Raw genomic sequence first — 23,544 nt, 5'->3', positions numbered from 1 at the left:
TCGTAGATTCTGTTTCATCATCCGACTCCTTAATTCCATATATAATCAGATTGGAACGCCTGCTATAGTCCTCCAAATTGGTTAGCTTCTTTGTCTGAAAGGACATCACTTGTTCTAAAGATTTCAGCATCGTTTCTACTTGACCAGCGTGGAACTGGGTTGTAGAATACTGATGTAATTTAGTGTCTATTTCTTTTACTGCAGTTTGCAGGGGGCAAGTACATTGTTAAGGCTGCATAGCTGTGTTTTAATTTCATTTACTTCATCAAGCATAGTTTTTTGGCCCTCAAATATTTGTTCGTACAATTCCTTTTGCGTTGGTCCTGGATTTGTTTATACATCGCCGCATAGAAATAATTTACACACCAGAAAACACTCGTAAGCAAGACTGGCACACTGCTGTGGGCAAGGCAGGACCGCAATGCAACGGTTGTCACTACGAACGCTGCTAAATGACACAGAAGGACCAACCTGCACAACGAAGAACAGTTGCCTGGTCAGCATCGTTGCAGCGCCGGGTCCACCGTGCCCACTGAGGCTGAAGCAACAGAGGGTCTCTTTTATAGGTATGGCTACCCATGACGTCACGCGGCGCTGACCAAAAGGTGTCGCCAGAAGATCAGGACTACGAGGAGCTGATACTGCAAAGTGTTCGATGGTTCGCACGAGTTCGCTCTTGTCGATGCTGATATGGTGATCTGCGCAGTTGAAGTTCGAAGCCGTTGATACTGCGGCGGTTCCCAGCAAAGCCTGCACAACGAAGAACAGTTGCCTGGTCAGCATCGTTGCAGCGCCTGGTCCACCGTGTCCACTCAAGCACCACCAACATACCTAGAACTCAGAAAACGAAGTTAGTGCTGCAGTGGGTTGATGTGGTTGACTACCTACAGCCCAATCAAAAGTACTGATGATAGTATTATCGGTAGGTATTTTACTATATATTGTTCGATAGTGACCGGGCCAGCTATCAATTGTGTTATCAATGTTTTTACATCACTTCTGCCAAACCCAAAAACGCGTTATAGGGGCAATTACAAACTGCACGAAGCGTTCCAGATATATGTAACCAAGGGTTTAAAGAACGTAGCGAGCAATAGCCTGACGACACCAGCCAAGAGCTGCTCAGAGTCGCTAAGCCCCGTGTGAGTAATTTGTTCACAAAAGTAAATAATTAGTAAAACCTAATTAGCTCTGATTGTGTTTACAGAATTCACTAACATTTTCGAAGTTATAGACATTCTCGGAAAACGGCAAGCGACGCTCTCTGCATGAAGTTAGTGCTTGCATATTGTATTTATACTTGCGAAACCGATACCCCTCACAATGAACAATTTCCTCCTGATCTGGCGCCGCTTCAGTCTCGAAACCCATCCTATACAAAACTTACCTTTCTTTACAGCGCTCTCTCTGATCAAGCTACGTGCACACATTGTATGAGTGGCATGAGATAGCGAATAGTCCCGTGACATCGTTACTTTTTTACAATAATTAAGTCTATGTAAATAGTAGGTCTATGGAAACCTCTCAGCTAGCCGTCTTCTGGGCGAATTTACAACGTTTGCGTTGACAACTTCTTGAAGCCAATAAGTGAATTGTAAGGTAATTAGGCTTTAAACTGCCCAACGCAGTGTAATGCATAATAGGACAGACGATTATAAACAGCTCTTCGATTCACTAGGGTAGGGTTGAATATATTTTTCTAAATAGTGGTTACATTCAACTGGGACATCTTGTATTCGTCACAGTGGCTGTGGAGCGCCCTCGCCATTTGTAACATATATGACAAGCCGCCGATACAGAGGCTGCGATAATGCCCTATTAATGCCACCATGCATGAGGTATTGATGATCATTGTAAGAGAGCAGCGAATATTCTGTAGCATGTACCAGTATTCGCCCAACATCACAGGAGTGACGGCTTACACTGTCCGTTACAGCTGCGCTTGTATAATGGCATCGCCAATACCGGAAACACGTATAATGTCCCAGCGTGCGATTGTCACCTCTGTCTGCTGGCTCAAACAATATTACGAAAGCATCGGATACAATGGACCGGCGGTAGTAGAGGTTATATAATGGACGTCCAGTATTGGCGAGCTAAATGCGTCATATATAGAATTAGATATTTGTTGCGCTATAGAGAGGCGTGGCCGTTTTGCCAGGTCACTAACAACAGTGATCTTAGTCTCTCTGGTTGCCTTGTTTGCTGATATGTTTGTCTCAGGCTTATTTCCGCTTTGTAATAGAGGTACCGAACTGATTGAACTATTCGATGCTAGCAAGAAGAAGGAAGTAAGCTTACATTTTCACAAGCACATTCTCTCCTCTATAATACCTTGATTTTACTAGAAATAACCGCCAAATATATTATAAGCCAATAGTAACTGTCTAATTTCTGTAACACTTCCCATACAGGTAAAAAATATTCTAGACGACCGAGGCAAGACTATTGATGTTCTAAGCACCGAGATTTGCGGTTCAGCAGTGAGTAAATGATTATCCTCCTTACAGGCATGCAGAAAACGCAAACATAGAATGAATTCAGGACCATGCTTGACCGCGCTTTGCCTAGCGCTTTGTTTTGTGCTGCCGCTTTTGCTGCTGTAAATGTTGGAAACACAAGCCTACAAAAGAAACGCTTGTGTGCTGTGGACGCAGAGGTTTATTCAAAGGTGCAAAAATGTTCGGTAGTTCCACGTGCGTACTCCAAATGGCTGGCGCCCCCTCCTCTTTCATTGTTTTTGAGTTTGGAGCTTAAAAGCGCTTGTTGGCTTAAACCTCAATGCACGGCGATAATTTGTTTGCTTGTAGTTTGTATCTACGCGCCGTAAAACCCCATATAACTAATAACTAATTGGGGTTTTTGCCATAAAATTCACAAATTTTCTTAGCTCTTGCCATATTTAGAGCAGCTTTTGCACCCAGTAACGAATTTCCAAAACCTATATCAAATTGATCCATTCTGAGGTCACCGTTTCCTAATAGTGGCTTTGAAGCAGCTTTTTCTTTATATGAAAACAAGCCTTCGCCGCAGTATAAGTGACATGATGACAAGTAAAAAACAAAATCAAAATCATGGCCCAATGAGACATTAAAGCTTCAGGACGAATTCAAAGATAACTGAAATTCTAACTTCTACATATGTCCTCATTGCAGTTTTATTTTAGTAAGGAAACATTATTATAAAACATGCTAACTTATTAGTCAAGTATTAGAGAACGGCTGCATTAACAGTTATCGGAGAAAATACTGTAGCATGTCATCGTGGTCTCGGTGCACAAGAAGACGACAGCCTTCACGCCTGCCAAGCACGTGCAGTTTGTTCTTCGTGGCTCACTCCTGCTTCTGCTGCGATGGTTCGCGGCGTCTTGCGCTCTCCGTCTGCCCATCACTCTGATGGTCATCTTGTAAACTGTATGTAAGCTGGTGTTCCTTTCCGAGGCTGTTGAACATTACCTTAGTCTTCTGCATATTGATTTTCAAGCATACCTTTTTACTTTTCCTGTCTAGCTCACCAATCATTATTTGCAGTTCATCCCCCGAGATGCTTAGCAAGGCAACGTCATCAGCAAATCGCAGATTCTGAGGTATTCTCCATCTACCCTTACCCCAACTGCTTCCATTCCAAGTGTCTGAATACTTTCTCTGAGCAAGCTGTGAATAGTGCTGGGGAGATCGTGTCTGCTTGCCTAACACCTTTCTTTATGGGAACTTTGTTACTTTCTTTATGCAGAACTATGGTTGTTGTGCAGCCAATGGTTGCTGTGTGCCGTGCTATAGGCGACTTCAATGCCAAGGTAGGGAAAAAGCAGGCAGGAGACCAGGCACTAGGTGACTATGGCATTGGTTCTAGGAATAGCAGGGGGGAGTTACTAGTTGAGTTTGCAGCGTAATAACTTAAGAATCATGAATACCTTCTTCAGCAAACGGAAGAACCGGAAATGGACATGGAAAAGCCCTAACGGGGAGACTAAACATGAAATTGACTTCATAATGTGTTCAACCCCCGCCATTGTGCAAGATGTAGAGGTAATCGGGGAAAGTGCGATGCAGTGACCGCAAGATGGTGAGGTCCCGAATTAGCCTAAATCTGAAGAAGGAACGCAACAGAGTAGTAAGAAAGGAACCCATCAACTAATTAGCGGTGAGGAGGAGGGCAGAAGAATTCAGCATCTCGCTACAGAATAGATATTCAGCTCTAACCGAGGATGGCGACATTACCCTAGAAGCAATGAACAATAATTTCAGACGTATCATTACTGAGTGTGCAGTAGAAGTAGGCGGTAGGGTAGTTAGAGAGGATACCGATAAGCTGTCTAAGGGGACGAAAAATTTGATTAAGAAACGCCAGAGTATGAAAACTTCCCATCCAACAGACCAGATCGAATTGGCCGAGATATCAAAGCTAATCAATAAGCGCAAGGTAGCCCATATAAAAAATTATAACATGGAGAAAATTGAGCCTGCTGTAAAGAAAGGGGGAAGCCTTAAAGCGGTACAGAAGAAATTGGGCATAGGCAGAAACCAGATGCATGCGATAAGGGACAAGGTGGGCAACGTCATCAAGAATATGGACAAGATAGTCAAAGTAGCCGAGGAGTTCTATACAGATCTCTACAGTAGCCAAAGTAGTCTGGACGTTAACGAGATTAGAGGCAGGGAAAAACAGTCAGACGTTCCACCAGTGACGAAGGACGAGGTTAAGAAAGCATTAGAAACTATGAAAAGGGGGAAATTGGATGGAGAGGATCAGATAACTACAGATTTGCTAAAGGACGGGGGGGATATCGTGCTAGAAAAACTGCCCACCCTGTATACGGAGTGCCTGGTGTTATCGAGGGTACCGGAATCATGGAAGAATGCAAACATTAAACTCATTCATTTGAAAGGGGACTCTAAGAACCTTAAAAATTACAGACCAATCAGCCTATTGTCTGTTACGTATAAGGTACTTACTAAAGTAATCGCTAATAGAATCAGGACAACCTTAGACTGCAATCAAGCAAAGGATCAAGCAGGTTTTCGGAAACGGTACTTTACTATCGATGATATCCATACCATCAATCAGGTGACAGAAAAATGCTCGGAATATAACCAGCCCTTATACATAACATTCATTGATTACGAAAAAGCATTTCACTCAGTTGAAACATCGGCGGTGATGCAGGCATTGCGAAACCAGGCGGTAGATGAGCCGTACGTGAAAGTGCTGGAAGATATATATAGTGGCTGCACAGCAACCATAGTTCTGCATAAAGAGAGTAACAAAATTCCCATAAAGAAAGGTGTTAGGCAAGGCGACACAATCTCCCCAGTACTATTCACAGCTTGCTTAGAGGAAGTATTCAGAGTTTTGGAATGGGAGCAGTTAGAGAATGGGAGCAGTAGATGGAGAATACCTCAGTAATCTGCGATTTTCTGATGACATTGTCTTACTAAGCAACTCGGGGGATGAACTGCAAATAATGATTGATGACCTAGACAGGAAAAGTAGAAAGTTAGGCTTGAAAATCAATATGCAGAAGACTAAGGTAATGTTGAACAGCCGCGGGAAGGAACAGCAGCTTACATTAGGTAGCGAAGTATTGGAAGTAGTAGGCGAATATGTCTACTTAGGACAGGTAGTAACCGAAGATCCGGACCATGAAATGGAAATAACAAGAAGAATAAGATTGGGATGGAGCGCATTTGGCAAGCACTCGCAGATTATGACTAGCAGCTTACGGGTATCGCTCAAGAGGAAGGTATACAGCAGTTGCATCTTACCTGTACTCACCTATGGGGCTGAAACGTGTAGGCAAACCAAGAGAGTTCTACTTAAGTTGAGGACAACCGAGAGGGCTATGGAACGAAAAATGGTGGGGGCAACATTACGAGATAGGAAGCGTCCAGAGTGGGTCAGAGAAATAACTCAACTTACCGACATTCTAGTGGAAATTAAGAAGAAGAAATGGGCATGGGCAGGACATGTAGGGCGAAGAGAGGATAACCGATGGTCGCTTAAGGTAACAAACTGGATTCCAAGGGAAGGAAAGCGTAGCAGGGGACGGCAGATAGTTAGGTGAGCGGATGAGGTTAAGAAGTTCGCTGGGGTCACATGGATGCAGCTAGCACAAAGCCGGGTTAAGTGGAGAAATATGGGAGAGGCATTCGCCCTGCAGTGGGTATAGTCAGGCTGATGATGATTATTATTATTATTATTATTATTATTATTATTATTATTATTATTATTATTATTATTATTATTATTATTATTATTATTATTATTATTATTATTATTATTATTAAATTCGAACGAAAAAAACGTTCTCTGTGAAATAAAATTAACATGGTGAAGGAACAGCGAAAGGGACGGGACACACAGAGAGAGAAGGTTCCTTCACCATGCAAAACCAACTAGCCCGCCAACTCGCTCTTATTGAAACTGACAACTGTTACGGTACGGAAATGCAAAAAACAAAAGAGCATGACTGAGGCTGACCCAGTTCGAACACTCTTAACCATTACACACGCCTGCCTCAATGTCCTCTGCGACATTATGGGGCTGCAGTATGTATAAATAAGTAAATAAAAATAAAAATGTAAACATTGAGAAATGGAGGTAAATTCACGGTATGTAGTGATTGATGCGGATGGCGTTGTAGGGAACAGCGCAGCGTTTATCTCTGAACACTCCGAATGGGTCTGGCTCTGTTAGGGCATACCAGGAAACTATCTTTAAAGTCCTATCTGTAAAAAGGATTGCGAACCCATAGGTAAGAATAATGATCATCATCATCAGCGTGACTATACCCACTGCAGGGCGAAGGCCTCTCCCATATTTCCCCACTTAACCCGGTTCTGTGCTAGCTGCATCCTTTTTTTTCTATTACGAGAGGCCGCATTGGAGAAGCAGAGTTAAGATAAGAAAACCTAAAAGAAAGAAAGTGAATACAGCAGCACGTGGAAAGCATTGCCTACCATTGGAACCTTCTGATTTGAGCAGCCCTCTGTGAGATGGAAACACGGTAAAAGAGGCACAGGCAATGCACGTGTGCTCTACTGCACACCGTTTTTTTTTTCTGTTTTTTCTTTTGCGAATAGATATTCTGGCAGGGCGTGTGTCGTCGTGATCGGAACAGCTTAGTAGATGACGCCCTACCTTCTTGCGCGTGCGCGAATTCTCGCCGTGTTGCACCCTTATCGCCGTTGTAAGGCGTTGAGCAGTAGTTTGGTCGACGCCCGCGCTATATTGCTAAAAGTCAGGGCGACTGTACTTCCATAAACAACCTGCACGCATTTAGTAAATTCTTGCATAATCATCACATTAGAAATCGAAATATATTTATTCTAGGATATTTTCAATCTTTCTGGAATCCACTGGCCTTCTTTATCCATTACTGGTCATGGCATTGCAATAAGCAATGAACTAGTGAATCTTTCACTGTCTTTCGGGTTGAAACAGATAGTAGATAAATGTACAAAACTTGCTGGAACACTGGACCTGGTGTTTTTAAGCTCTTCTCTCTTCGAGAAACAGTTTACATGTGAAGTCATCGAAGAAATATCTGATCACAATGCTGTTCTCGTTTTGGTTCAATTTTCTGTACCTGAGTCGAATTCCGTTTATTCAACATTTCCGGATTTTAATAGAGCCGACGACGAGCGCATTCATAATGTATTTGAAGACTCATTTGTAATGTTTGAAACTCTCAGCCAATCTGGTAATGTGGATTTAATGACAACCTTTTTCGGAAACACTGTCAAATTTGTATTCAGAACTTTGTTCCGTTAAAGACTAGAAAACAAAACCTTAATTTGCCGTGGATAACAAGGAGCATACTGTACCTCTCTCGCCGTGTTTCTAGATTACGTGTTTCCATGCGCAACGGCAATTTTTGCTCCATTGCCCTCTTCAGTGATACTAAAGAACAACTACGTATTAAGATTAACAGGGCGAAAGATTTTTAGTATAGAATATTTAGGTGTTCATTTTACATCTAATTAGTCGCGGTCAAAACACATTAACACAATATGCAACAAGGCTTTGCGGAGGCTGGGGTACCGGAAACAGTCTCTTTGTGTTGCCCCTGAATTTGCTAAAGTGGTTATTTACAAAGCTCTAATCCGTCCATTTTTAGAGTATGGATCAATAATTTGGAATCCTCATAAACAAACTGACATCAATAAGCTTGAGTCGGTACAAAGGAAATCAGTGCGGTTTATATGCCGAAAGTATGATAGGAACTGCTCTCTATTATCTGCTATTCCTGACCTGAATATTTCTCTGTTGAATACTCGTTGCCACAAGGAGTGTTTAAAATATTTCTACAATATTGCTTATTCGTCTCATTTTGCTCTATTGAATGAATACCTACAGTTTTCAAAGCCTTCATCTACAAGGAACTACCAATCATTGACTCTGTCGCCTATTTATGCACGCACAGACGCTTTAAAATTTAGCTTCTTCCCTCTTGTCAATGAGAGCTGAAATTCTCTGCCCGGTGATGTCCGCTCGTTGCCATTAGTACACTTTCTGAGCATTGTTGGAAATTCCTGATTATGTTGTTTATTGTTATGTTGTATGACTTTGGCTGTTTGGGTGTTGATCGTTTGAATACTGCTAACTCCTGATTCTACCGCTAACTCATTGTACTGTTTGCTTGCTGTTGACAGTTGATTATGCTGTAGTTTTCCCCACTCCTGCAATAGCCCCTGACGGGGCTGCAGTATAAATAAAATAAATCAATAAATACTGAAAAAAAAAAGCTGTGGTTTAGCTTCTGGTCAAATCTGGAGTTAACGTGAGAGCCATCTGCATGGCTATGCTTAGGTTGGGCTTAAAAGTAGACATGGCTTTTCCTCATGGTAGTTTATTGTATGGTTTCAGCCTTATTTATGCCACAGGGGGGCACTTTTCACAACTAAAATGCGGTGAGGCGAAATCCTCCATCGCGTGGTGGTCAGAGGCCCTCCACTACGGCACCTCTATCTCTGTTTTTTCTCCTACATTCATGATGACGCCATAGCGTAAGCTACCTGCCAACATATAAAGCCCTGCTTTAGCCGGCCATATGAACGTGGCTGAGTGGCCTAGGGATAACGTGAATGCAAGGGTTTTGGCAGGCTGATTGTGATATCACCCTTCCGTGTAAACGTAGAGGCCAAAGTTGGCAGCTCTTGCGAAACGTAATGTAAGGCGTCCCTACGCCCAGTTAGTGCTCGGCCATGTCAGCTGCCAGCTACCACCTCCCACGACTTCGCTCTTCGGACATGCACCGGACAAGCACGGAATGGCCCGGCGAAATTGCGAGACTGTGACCCATGTAGCCCTCGCTACAAAAACCTTTCATAATCAGGGATTTCAGGGTCAGTATAGTAATTGATTCCGTGTGCAAGGAACAAACAATGTCCTTAATCACCAGGTTAAAATGGCATTCTGGCAAATAGACAAATTAACATAAGTAAGCTTTATTAGTGAAATCGTCCTTTTCTGGCTTCTAGACCAGCGTTAGGTTACAGAGCATGATGTGAGCTGCTGGTCGCCACCGCTTCGACCTACCTCGCTAAACACATTTGTTAAGTATCTTCGTGTGGGTTAGTTATTACTCAAAATGGAGATGTGCAGAAAAAACGACAGAAGGAAGCCAAAACACAAGAAAAATATCCGCATTAGTTTTGTTTTTTTTTTTAATGTTTTGTCATTCTTGTTTCATTTGCGCTGCACCTCTGCCCCATTCCCCCTGACTGGCCTACACGAGGGTACAAATTGATGCTGTTTCTCCTACACTAAGCTACTACATTTCTCAACAAAGTACACAAGATGCAGCTGTTTTATGTGTAAACTTTATCGCCATCAAGGCTACTGCGCTTGTTATCATTTCCTTGTGTCCTGTCGTTCTTGTTTCCTTTGCGCTGCACATCTCTAAACATTGCATGTCGCCCTCTCTGTCCATTCTTTCTTCTTTTTGCAGATGAATTTTCCATGGTCCATACTTAGTTTACTGGCGCAGGTGAGAACACTTAACTCTTGTGCGAAATTTGCACTAGTTTACGCATGCATCAACACGTGCGTTTGATTATTTTTGAAGGGTCACTGTGTAGGGAAAATTCAAAGCTACTGCTCAGAAGAAACACGTTCAAGAAAAGCTTACTTGTACAAAAGAATACCAGCCACGAGCACTGTACATAGTGGAACCATACATCTAGTGTGTCAAGCAGTACTTCTTGACTTAGAGAAAATAAACCCTGAATTTTATTTCATGCGAAGCTAACAGAATTAGACATCAGGATGAGTAAATAAGTGAAGAGTAATTGTTCTGTTTAGTTTCTTTATTTTTTTTTTTGCAACTGTGTAGCAGTGCCACAACGCTCGTGCCTCTTAATGTAGCCCAGATGTACTACTCACTAATTGTGAGCATTACTTTCAAGTACAGAAATCGTATGTTTCATAGAAAAAGGCTCAGCGATTTATAATCTTTCCGAAAGTTGTAACAGTCGAGCCTAGCTTATCCTGACAGAAGCACTACCCTGGCCACGTAGCATTCTCGTAAAAATTTACCTTATCTGTCAAAAAAAAAAAAAGAATGGGGGGGTTAGCAAAATATACATTTTCGATCGATCTATGTTGACCATACGTTGACTAACAACTTTGTGCGTGTGTCCCTGCGAACTTGGCCGTGTTAGCAGTTATCGGTATTGTTTGTTATTTGCACATTAGAAGCCATTAAATCACCAAATTACTACACGTTGCTTGAAGAACCACAGTGTAATTTAGCGCATTATAATGTCCAGCATATTGACTTAAGTGTCCTAATGCTGGTCACACTAAAAATATTGCATGCGTAATCATGAGAGTGTGGTATACATTGGTGTTGTATGTGGCTACGAATACTGTGTCATTTGAATCATTAAATATTTTGGAGGCTAACAGCTTACAACGAACGCAGCTCATAGGATACAAGGATTCTCATTACATCGAGAGATGTGTCTTCGCTGAAGCTATACACCCTGCTCCTTAAGAACGCCTTGTTCGACTTTATTATGTAGCTCTATAAGAGAGAGCTGCACAATAAGGTGACGAATTTTCGGTTTTAAAATCTGAATCAATAATTGCCTAGGCCTAAAAAAGCGCGGTCGAAAACGAAAATCATGATAAGGCAGGAAAGCTCGCAAAAACAATAAACAGCATAACGTTTAAAAATCGGAATAAATTCAATATATTGGCATGGAAAGAGCTGTCGTGGTTAACTTTTCTCACCACCATTTCAAGACCCTTAATTTCGTTAAATTTATGTAATTCCTGTCAATCACAAAGCTCTAGTAGCAAGGTAAGCGACTGCAGAATCAGTAACCAGTAGGCTGCAATCTTCACCATGGGCCGGGGTGGCGCAGTGGTTACGGCGCTCGACTACTGTTCCCAAAGACGCGGGATCGAATCCCGGCCTCGGCGGCAGCTTTTCGATGGAGGCCAAAAGCAAGGCGCCCGTGTGCTGTGCGATGTCAGTGCACGTTAAAGAACCCCAGGTGGTCGAAATTACCGGAGTCCTCCACTACGGCGTCTCTCATAGCCTGAGTTGCTTTGGGACGTAAAACCCTACAAACCAACCAACCATCACTATGGTCTTCTTGCCCTGACAAGTAAATTCCTTTTTTTATAATCTTTATACCTACCAGGTCCTCTGTGTCATGCAATACTCACATATACTCGTTTTACTACCACCATATCCACTTCCAGCTGCTCGACAAATTTTCAAGGGCAGACAGGGATTTTTGATATTAGCGCAAATAATTTCTTAACAAAAGCAATAATCCAGCTTTCATAGAGATGGCCAAGGCAGGGATTTTCAATAATGGCGCGAATAATTTTTAAACGCAAGCAACGAATCGAATGCATTCCTCATATCTTTAGTAGGTTTTAATATAACGCATATTAAGGAACAAAACTTGGATGCAATGCAGAACATTAAAAAGCGGCCCCTTTGCCCGCTTAAGATTTGGCCGCTAAGGGCATGAAAGATATCGTTTGTCCCCTCATAAATTATCATTGTTCTAGCCGGCTACAAAACCAACCCCACCGTAGAGTTTTAGTAGTTACTTTGGGCTATGGGCACATTCGTGATTAGAACCTGACAAGTTCTTATAATCCCGTTCACTTGTGGCAAACTTTTGTCATGCTGTTTTTTCTGTGCATTTTCCCAACAGGAGCACATCATCATCATTACGAAAATATGTTTCCATCACACCAAATTATCCAGGGTTAGATAAGAGCGTGTTGCGTCCATTAAGCGCATATAGCTATACTTTATACAAGACATTTATCGTCTCATGACCCTCGCTTTGGGTTCATATCTTACAAAGTGTACAGTGCAATTCTTTGGTTTAATTTTGTGTCTGCAATTGATTATCGTTTTAAAACGATTAGGCAGCTGCGCTTGAATTGATATTACCGGCTAGTAAGAATTTTGAAAACTCTAAATAAATTCGGTGTAGCACAGCACGTTAATTGAAAGCTTTATTGACAACTGTAGTGGTCTTTTATTTTGTATCAATTTTCCTTCGAGCAATTATTTCATAATTTGTTGGCATTGTTTAGAAACCGCAAACTATTCTTGGAAGTATAGTTTTGCTATCTATTAATTACTTTTTACAAGGAAAGCTATCCCGACGTTCAGTTATGCTACCAGATATATTGTGTACATTTTTAAATTTTGTTTTTCAGGGAACACTATGGTCCAGTATCCAAGAATGCATGTTAGAGATACAAAGGGAAGGCTTATAAACACAGATGCCTGCAGTGTCGTAGTAAAATGTTTTGGTTATGATTAAATCGACATTTCAACCACGTCAAACGGCGAGGCTCTACCGCGTCCCATTTCTTCACTATGTAGCAATAAAACCTATCCGTTCACAACTTCATTACAGACTTCATTAAAACAGTTTTCTATCGACGCATGGTATAAACAATTTTTAGACCCGTATACAAAATGGTGGGTGGTGTTATATTGAGGACGCCACGAAGTTCCGCTGCATGCTTCATTTACCGCTATAGCTCAAGTGAACAATGAGGTAATGATCTGGTGAGCCAATCGGAAGACAGGTACAAAATCGCTGAAAAGACCGATGTTCAGCTCCGGCGTAGCTACGACTGTTTCTGCAATAATTTCAATAAAACCGATAGCTTACTCTCCGCCCATAATGCGCTAGTGCAGAACGACACGCTTTTATAATTCCAATTGGAACGAACACAGTTAGCGTGCTGACTTTGCTCTGTAGCCAATGGCAACACTTCTCTTTCCTATATGAAGCTATGACGTACCCATTGTGGGCAGGACGATCGATCAAGCATCGTTGCGAACGTTAGAAAACTGTGTAACAGCAAGCCCCTGCATGGTGCAACATTTGCCACTTGCTTTGTTTTCCTAGTCGAAATTCTGAAAGAATTTCATTGTACCAGGCCAAGATTTAAATAGTACCTTGTTTTACCCTGGCAATTATGTAGATAAAAATTAAAAACGACGTAAACATTTCTTATTTCGTGGATGACAGTGTAGAGGCAGCTATACAGTGCGGCTTCCGCCTTGCGAGGAACATAAATTAGGTTTAATCTCATGGCCTCGAAATTTCCAACACGTTAAAAAAAAAATAAACGAGCCAGTGATACAGCACAATAATAATACCGACAGGAGATACTGCCTGATTCCGGAGGCCCGTGCTGACAACCATCGTTTCTAGCAGAACACGATTTCACCATTCTGGTGTAGTACATCACCACATTTTACATAATCATACCAAATACCTTACCCTGCCAAAAGGTGTAACCTCAAGAGTTATGTAAGCACGAAAAATTCAGAGAGTAGAAAACAGGCATTAAGACTGCCGTATGCAAATAACTGTATAGATTATACACCTTCTGCACAGTCAATCAACTCCTCGATAAGGGAGGTGCAGAATTCTAAAGAAGGACATCAGGCACGGAGACGCAATCTTTATGGTGCTAATTACCGCGCCTGTACCGGAGACATTCAGAGAGCTGGATATGGAATAGTTAAGGGTAATATTTCATTCAGAATGCCTCGGTAATCTGTGATTCGCAGATGACCTTTCATTGCTAGAGAAATGAGGAAGGCATTGCATGAATAATTAAGGCCATATCCAAAACCTTGACATGAATATCAGACCAATGGTTGTAAAATTGTCTATACAAGTATGAAGAAGTCTAAATGGGGAAAGTGCAGCGGTGGCGTAGCGGTAGAACATCCGCCTCGCATGCAAGACGACCGGGGTTCAAATCTCGGTGCCGACAAATTCTCCGCCGGATAAAAAAATCAAAATAAAAAAAAATCCGCGTGTCGATGGAATTGCATAAACAGGTTTGGGGTGCGACCTGATGCCAGTGAACACCTCCGGCAACGCACTCCCTCACCAGAACAGGAGTTGGCCACCCTGGTGCAGTCATTGGCCGCAACCTCCTATGATAAGCTCCATAAAACCCCGGCCCTCAGTCACCAGCGGCTGCGGAACAACTGACCACGGCGGCGGTCAGACCTGTGACGCAGCAGGGGGTGCTAATAAAGCCTGGCTCCGCTGGACAGGCCGCCATTGGAAACTGACCCTGGCTACGTTTAACGTTAGAACCCTAGCTAGTGAAGCTAGTTTAGCAGTGCTGTTAGAGGAACTAGAGGGCATGAAATAGGATGTCATAGGGCTTAGTGAAGTTAGGAGGCCGAATGAGGCATATACTGTACTGAAGGATGGGCATGTACTGTGTTATCGAGGCTTACCAGAGAGGCGAAAACTAGGAGTAGGTTTCCTTGTCAATAAGTATATAGCGGGTAATATAGAAGAATTCTATAGTATTATTGAGAGGGTTGCAGGCATCGTAATTATAGGCTTAATAAGCGGTATAAACTGAAGGTTGTACAGGCCTATGCACCTACATGTAGTTATGATGACCAGGCAGGTGAAAGCTTCTATGAAGATGTAGAATCGGCAATGCGAAAAGTAAAGACGCAGTATACTGTACTAATGGGCGATTTCAATGCCAATGTAGGGAAAAAACAGGCAGGAGACAAGGCAGTAGGTGACTATGGCATTGGTTCTAGGAATAGCAGGGGGGAGTTACTAGTTGAGCTTGCAGAGCGCAATAACTTACGAATCATGAATACCTTCTTCAGCAAACGGAAGAACCGGAAATGGACATGAAAAAGTCCTAACGGAGAGACTAAAAATGAAATAGACTTCATAATGTGTTCAACCCCCGCCATTATGCAAGATGTAGAGGTAATCGGGAAAGTGCAATGCAGTGACCACAGGATGGTGAGGTCCCGAATTAGCCTAAATCTGAAGAAGGAACGCAACAGATTAGTAAGAAAGAAACCCATCAACGAATTAGTGGTGAGGGGGAGGGCAGAACAGTTCAGGATCTTGCTACAGAATAGGTTTTCAGCTCTAACTGAGGGTGGCGACATTACCCTAGAGGCAAGGAACAATAATTTCAGAGATATCATTACTGAGTTCGCGGTAGAAATAGGCGGTAGGATAGTTAGAGAGGATACCAGCAAGCTGTCTAAGGAGACGAAAGATTTGATTAAGAAACGCCAGAGTATGAAAGCTTCCAATCCAACAGACCAGATCAAATTGGTCGAGATATCAAAGCTAATCAATAAGCGCAAGGTGGCCGATATAAGGAAGTATAACATGGAGAAAATTGAGCATGCTGTAAAGAACGGGGGAAGCCTTAAAGCGGTAAATCAGAAATTGGGCATAGGCAAAAACCAGATGTATGCGATAAGGGACAAGGCGGGCAACGTCATCACTAATATGGAAAAGATAGTCAAAGTAGCCGAGGAGTTCTATACAGATCTCTACAGTAGACAAAATGGTCAGGACCGTAATGAGATTGGCGGTAGGGAAAAACAGCCAGACGTTCCACCAGTGACGAAGGACGAGGTCAAGAGTGCACTAGAAACTATGAAAAGGTGGAAATCAGCTGGAGAGGATCAGATACCTACAGATTTGCTGAAGGACGGGGGGCGGATATCGTGCTTGAAAAACTGGCCACCCTGTATACGCAGTGCCTGGTGTCATCGACGGTACCGGAACCATGGAAGAATGCAAACATTATCCTCATTCACAAGAAAGGGGACCCTAAGGACCTTAAAAATTACAGACCAATCAGCTTACTGTCTGTTACGTATAAGGTATTTACTAAGGTAATCGCTAATAGAATCAGGACAACCTTAGACTTCAATCAAGCAGAGGATCAAGCAGGGTTTCGGAAACGGTACTCTACTCTCGATCATATCCATACCATCAATTAGGTGATAGAAAAATGCTCGGAATATAACCAGCCCTTATACATAGCATTCATTGATTACGAAAAGGCATTTGACTCAGTTGAAACCTCGGCGGTGATGCAGGCATTGCGAAATCAGGGGGTAGACGACCCGTACGTGAAAGTGCTAGAAGATATATAAGTGGCTGCACAGCAGCCATAGTTCTGCATAAAGAAAGGAATAAAATTCACATAAAGAAAGGTGTTAGGCAAGGAGACACAATCTTCCCAGTACAATTCACAGCTTGTTTAGGGGAAGTATTCAGAGACTAGGAATGGGAGCAGTTAGGGATAAGGGTAGATGGAGAATACCTCAGTAATCTGCGATTTGCTGATGACATTGCCTTGCTAAGCAGCTCGGGGGATGAACTGCAAATAATGATTGATGATCTAGACAAGAAAAGTAGAAAGGTAGGCTTGAAAATCAATATGCAGAAGACTAAGGTAATGTTCAACAGCCTCGGGAAGGAACAGCAATTTACATTAGGTAGCGAAATACTAGAAGTAGTAGGCGAATATGTCTACTTAGGACAGGTAGTAACCGCAGATCCGGACCACGAAAAGGAAATAACAAGAAGAATACGATTGGGATGGAGCGCATTTGGCAAGCACTCACAGATTATGACTAGCAGCTTACCGGTGTCGCTCAAGAGGAAAGTATACAACAGTTGCATCTTGCCTGTACTCACCTATGGGGCTGAAACGTGGAGGCTAATCAAGAGAGTTCTACTTAAGTTGAGGACAACCCAGAGGGCTATGGAACGAAAAATGGTAGGGGTAACATTAAGAGATAGAAAGCGTGCAGAGTGGGTCAGAGAAATAACTCAAGTTACCGACATTCTAGTGGAAATTAGGAAGAAGAAATGGACATGGGCAGGACATGTAGTGCGAAGAGAGGATAACCGATGGTCGCTGAGGGTAACAAACTGGATTCCAAGGGAAGGAAAGCGTAGCAGGGGGCGGCAGAAAGTTAGGTGGGCGGATGAGATTAAGAAGTTCGCAGTGGTCAAGTGGATGCAGCTAGCACAGAACCGAGTTAAGTGGAGAAATATGGGAGAGGCCTTCGCCCTGCAGTGGGTATAATCAGGCTGATGATGATGATGATGATGAAATGGGGAGGGGGTATTGCTGAACAGAGAAAGGCCTCAGCAGTTTTGATATAGTACTGAGCCTCTAGAAGCCGCATGCGGATACTTTCACTTAATGGGCTATTGCGGTGAATTGTTCCGTATTTTCAACTTCTAACGACATATAAATCACCACTGTACCCTGTTTCCGAACGCAACAAAATGGTATTTAAAAAGTCTATCTCAAATAACTTTGTAAATTAAAGACAGCAAAAGGAAACCAAAACCGTTATCAAGGTGAGAAACGATGTTGCATTTGATGAATCAGTGACATCATATGCAGTTTAAAAAAAAAAATTTGCTCGTGTTTTGAATCCAAAAGATTAGGACTGAAAATTATAACGCAGCTTATAAATATCTAAGCGTCCTAGTACAGGCCCTAAAATTTATTGCTCAAGCTGAGAGGTGCGGTAACGTGGATATAATGCTTGTCCCGTTGCAAACGCATTGTCGCCCACAGACATTAACTTAAATGAAGCTATGAAAACATCTAATTTAAAGTCGATAAGGTCATGTCTGCATTAACGCACTGATGAAATTTCGCAGACTGCGTCAGGACGAAACGAAATACCAACTGTAGTTGTGTTGATAGAATATACAACATTTTTAATATTCTCCCTATATTATATTGACGGTAGGTAGTGAACACACGTCTGAATATGAAAAGTGAAATGGCTAGGAGTGCAAAAAAGGGGTTTGGTTTTGTTTGGTTTGTGGGGTTTAACGTCCCAAAGCGACTCAGGCTATGAGAAACGCCGCAGTGGAGGACTCCGAAAAATTCGACCGCATGGGGTTCTTTAACGTGCACTGACATCGCACAGCACACGGGCGCCTTGGTTTCCACCTCCATTGAAAAGCAGGGGGGAGTGCATTTCGCAGGCCCCTCAGATACATTAGCGCAGTCTATCCGCATGCATCTGCACACATTTATATTGATGCCAGTGTGATGAAGACACGAAAGAGAAGGTGAAGACGACGAAGTTGCCCTCTCGCGCTCGGACCGTACCTCCCTGGACTTCGCCAACACAGGGCACTTTATGTTACCGGGTATGCGGCCTTCACACGCCTTTTTGCCAGCGTATATCTGGTGGAGAAGTGCTGGGCAGAAGCTTTCATGTACCGGGCGCCCCTTCAAGCCGCGACTGCAACCAAGGACGCACGCCCAGGGTAGAAACGCCTGTTCACCAGGGCAGTCGACGACTACGTGCCCTATCACCCGAATTTGGTCCGCTTCCTGATCTACGGTCTACAAGCACACAAACTATCACTATGAACGCTCAAGGGATAGCTGCCGATGTCCTGCTTCACCAGCGAGACCGCCCCCCCCCCCTCTTGCTTTCATGGTGTTCCCAATGAAGACACAGAAGACTGGCTGGACCAGTTTTACCGGGTGGCCACCTTTAATGCCTCGGACACGAACGCGAAGATGCGCCATGTCTACTTTGCCCTGGAGGACTCTGCGAGGACCTGGTACGTCAATCATGAATCTCGCCTATGAACGTCGGACACGTTCAAAGCAGAATTTCTGCAGGTATTTATTAACACATTCCGTAAAGAAAAGGCCGATAAGTGTAGAATAGCATTCAGCATCCGAAAGAAAGTGTGATGATGTACGCGGAGGAGATGAAGCTCTTGTTCCTCCGCACAAATCCAAACATGTCGGAAGAGCGGAAAGTGCGATTATTGTTGAGAGGCGTGAAAGAACAGCTCTTTGCTGGCCTCGTTCGCAGTCCGCCAATGACCGTAGATGCTTTTGTCACGGAAGCTCTTCCATCGAGAGAGCGCTTGACATGCGGGCACGGCAATACAAGCGCACGACTGTGTCGATGCTGTCCACATGTACTGAGAGATCCACCATGTCATCAGGACCATCCGAGATCATACGAGCCATTGTGCGCGAAGAGCTGGTGAAACTCTTGCTTATTCCGCCGCAGCCGCAAGTTGCATCGGTGATCGATATATTTCACGAAGAACTGAAACAAGCTTTGGGTGCCGCGTCGCTTCAGGCAAGCCCTCCAAAACCATCTACAATGAGTTCCGCCGCCGTCGCAAGCCGTTTTCTGCCGCCTTCAACACCACGTTACGAAGCGCCTGTGCCGGCCACTCCTCAAATGCCACCTTCCCAGTCGACTTTGCTCCGGCGACCTAGGTGCCGTCGAACCGACATCTGGCGAACAGCGGACTACCAGCCGTTGTGCTACCATAGTGGCGAAGCTGCGCATGTCTGGCGTCGCTGCCCGTAGAAAGAGATCGGTCTTCGAGAGTTCCCCTTCGGTGCTCTCTTTCGCACCCAGGAGAGCGCCCACGAGAGATTGCCGGCTATCTTTCTAACCCGGAATCAGTGCAGCGCCGCCCATCACCTTCGCCCCGCCGCTACATTCCTCCGAGCCACGGGACCAGTTTAGAAATTCCCGTAGGGGAAACTAGACGCAGCAGCCTCTGGAGATGTGGCTGCTCGACAAAAAAAGTACAAGAGCCTCCAACCACGCAAACCATTTCGCCGACGCCGAACAACCCAGAGACGACCACGATTACCAAGCCGCCCAAGTTAACGCCAAGCCGACAACTCGAGCAACTGCGTAGCCCGAGTGCTTCTTGTTGTGAAGGCGTGGTCAATGGGCACGCCGCTCCCTGGTGATGCATCAGACAGCGTAGCCAGGCCAAAGAATGCCGGTTTATTTTCGGATGAAGGGGTATTATATAGCCACAGGGGTGAGGGAAAGAAGGAAAGAAAGAATGAAAAGATCGGTGCCGTCGCTATTTCATAGTTGGCGATTTGTCGCTTCTGCTATGAGCAGCATCCCTTCCTCCTAATAACCATAGCGATCCACAAGTTTCTTGACCCGGGTTGACCTGCGCAGCTGTGTCTCTTGGGGAGCAGGGTCTGCGGGCTCTGACGTGGATGCGTTGTTCTTTATAGCTAGCGGATGGTCCACTGGTTCTGCTGCTGGACTGTCTGTACCCGTGAGTGTGGATCCCTCGACGTTGCGCTTGCGGATTTGATCAGCATGACGACAAACCACCACATTATCTTCCGTCTTGACGGCGATTAGTCGATCGCCTGTTGTCGACTTCACCTTTCCGGGTGTCCACTTGTCACCAACACCATAGTTACGGACCAGTACAGGGTCCCCCGGAGCGAAACTCCAGCTGGCGTCGTCCGAAGCGGGCGTAGCTGCTCTGCACTGGACAGGTTTGTTCCTGAGAGGAAAACACATGTTCAGTCTGGTGCGTAGTAGATAACCTAACAGTACCTCTGAAGGTGATAGGCTCGACTGCCTTGGGGCATTCCTGTAGCGACACAAACTCATGTGAGTGCGGTTGAGAGATCCACGCCAGGCATCTTCTTTAACCCATCCTTAACCGTTCTGACCGCGCGTTCTGCCAGCCCATTGCTTTGTGGGTGGTAGGGCGGTGTTCGAATGTGGGCAATGCCGTTTCGAATAATAAATTCGGCGAAATCCGACCCTGTAAAGGGCGTGCCGTTATCAGATACTACAGTGCGCGGTAGTCCGAACTGGCTGATATGAGTACGCAGCGCCTTTACCGTGCTGCTTGACGTTGCACGACAAAGTGGAATGGCCTCGATTCATTTGCTGTGGGAATCTACCACGATCAGCAACACTTTGTGCCTGATAGGTCCAGCGAAATCGAGGTGCAATCGGGACCACTTTTCGTCTGTAGCTGGCCAGTTCACAGGTTCACGTGCTGGAGGCATTGGTAAAGCCTGGACACCGTTTTTGCATTATTCGGCCATTCGGCTAATGTCCCGGTAGATCTCCGGCCACCACAATTTGGACCGCTCTACCTCCTTCATGGGGCAGACGCCCTGCTGGGCTTCGTGCAATATCATCAGCAGTCTACCGCGTGCCTGTTTGGGGACTACTACACGATGTCCCCACAGTAGGAGGCCATCCTGAACCGATAATTCATGTCTCTTTTTGTAGTAATGCAACACCTCAGTGTTGCCGGAGCTACATGCTTTGGGACAACCATCATGGACGTACCTGCTGACAAGTGCTAGTACCACGTCCGTTGTAGGAGTGACCGCAGTTCCTCTATAGTGATGGCCGACTGGTCTCAATGGTCGATGGCGAGGACAAACTCTGCGTCTCGTTCCGGTGCGGTCTTCGTTTCCTGCAAAGTTTGAGGTAAATGGCTGAGGTTGTCCGCGTTAACCATCATTTTACCGGATTTGCAAAGCAGCTTGTATTTATACGCTCCCAGAAGAAGAGCCCATCTTTGTATTCTCGCGGCGGCCATGACAGGAGTCTGACGATCCATTCGTAGAAGGCCGAGCAGTGGCCGATGATCCGTCACCAGGGTGAACTCCCGGCCAAGGAGGTAGTCCCGGAAAGGTAAAACACCGAAAACGAGAGCCAACGCTTCACATTCTATCTGAGAATACTTCTTTTCGGCCGAAGGTTAGGTTCGGGACCGAACTCCGATGGGCCTCATTTCCCCATTAATGCGAAGGAAGAGTGTCGCTCCCACACCGTGAGTTGAGGCATCGCATTCCAAAAGTAGTTCGAGTTTCGGATTGAAATATGTCAGCACAGGGGCTGCGCAAAGAGCCCTTTTCGACAGTTCGAATGCTGCTTGTTCTTTATCGCTTCACATCCACCTGGCTGCTTTCGTCAGTAGCTGATACAAAGGCGCAAGAAAGGTGGACAGGTTAGGGAGAAACTTATGGTAGAAGGTGATAAACCCAAAAAAAAGCACGCAACTCAGTAACATTACGCGGAGAAGGGGCTCGTCTGATAGCATCGATGTTCTTTTCAACCGGGTGCAACCCGTTTTTATCAATGCGGTGACCGAGATATGTTACTGCTTGCTCGGCGAAGCGACATTTGTCAGCGCTCAGCTTAATGCCATTTTCCCTGAAGCGTTGCAGTATTGCTTTCAGGTTTGAGTCATCTTGGCTCTTGTCAGATATCAGCATATCGTCAAGATAGACCTGCACGCCGGTTAACCCTTGGAGCACGGATTCAATTTTCCGCTGAAAGATTGCTGGCGCAGAAGAGATTCCAAATGGTAGCCAACTGTAGCAGTATAGCCCTTTTTGAGTGTTGATGACGGCCAGTTTCCGCGATTCCTCGGCTGTAGGCATCTCGCAGGCCTACCACACTGAACCGCTATCCTCCCGCTAAACTGGCAAACATGTCGTCAATAACTGGTAGCGGGTATATCTCAATCTCACACACAGGATTTAGTGTGGCTTTAAAATCTCCACAAAGGCGCACTGAGCTGTCCTTCTTCCAGACGGGAACAATGGGTGTGGCCCATTCCGAATATGGTACAGGCGATATTATCCCCGCTTCCGTAAGCCTATCCAACTCCTGTGAAACTTTTTTTTTGTACGCAAAAGGAACCTTCCTTGCCTCGAAAAACTTGGTGGTTGCGCCGCTCTTGAGATGAATCCGTGCTGGTGGGCTTTTCAAGAGTCCGGTGCTCTCGCTGAAAAGATCGGCGTAGCTGTTCAGCAGTTCCCAGGCAGGTTGATGGGCAGCTGGCGGAACCGTGCTGGCCATGTTAGTCTGCGCCTTTACGTGCAGGAGAGTCATTCCGGTGTCCTCCAGTTTCTGCAATAAATCCCGGCCACAAAGACTGGCGCCATTGCAGTTTAACACCACCAGCTTGCGTTCCACTGTAGCTGCTTGATAACACACGTCCATGTTCATGCCGCCAAGTATAGCTTTCCGAGATATCACGATAACTTTATCGGCGATTTCGCGAGCGGAGGCCATTCATTGCGATGTTTGTCATAAGTAGCTTTTGAAATGACGCAGACTGGGGATCCTGCATCAATGTCCATTTTTAGGTCATCGCCGTTTCATGTGAATGTTTTCTGAATGGGCGGTAGCAGCGTTTGCGCCTCCGTACGGAGGGACCAAATCTGCGATGTACTGCTATCACTGTCTTCCGATTCCTGCCGCTTTTGTGCTTCCATGGTACCAGTTCTGTTAACGCTGTCAGCCGCTGAGCACATCTTCGCTAGATGCCCGTATCGTCTGCATTTGAAACATTGCCGTCTGTTAAAGCGACACACTGCAGTCTTGTGGCCGTAGTTACCGCAGCACTGGCATTGCGTTCGTGGTTTGAA

At 44.7% G+C, this 23,544-nt stretch overlaps 1 long non-coding RNA gene across 1 annotated transcript; it reads left to right on the top strand.

Annotated features, from left to right (window-relative positions):
• The first annotated feature begins 2,416 nt into the window (after positions 1–2,416).
• Positions 2,417–12,775, top strand: LOC146180485 (uncharacterized). The gene is made up of 3 exons (XR_014700365.1): positions 2,417–2,483; positions 9,953–9,991; positions 12,700–12,775. It is a non-coding gene; the product is annotated as an uncharacterized LOC146180485 (long non-coding RNA).
• Positions 12,776–23,544: the final 10,769 nt, after the last annotated feature.

This window comes from Amblyomma maculatum, chromosome 8 (genome assembly GCF_055883805.1).
Source record: "Amblyomma maculatum isolate TAMU_Amacu chromosome 8, ASM5588380v1, whole genome shotgun sequence".
Taxonomy (NCBI): Eukaryota; Metazoa; Arthropoda; class Arachnida; order Ixodida; family Ixodidae; genus Amblyomma; species Amblyomma maculatum.
The sequence above is the reverse complement of the archived record's forward strand: the minus strand, read 5'-3'. Positions and strand labels throughout refer to the sequence as shown.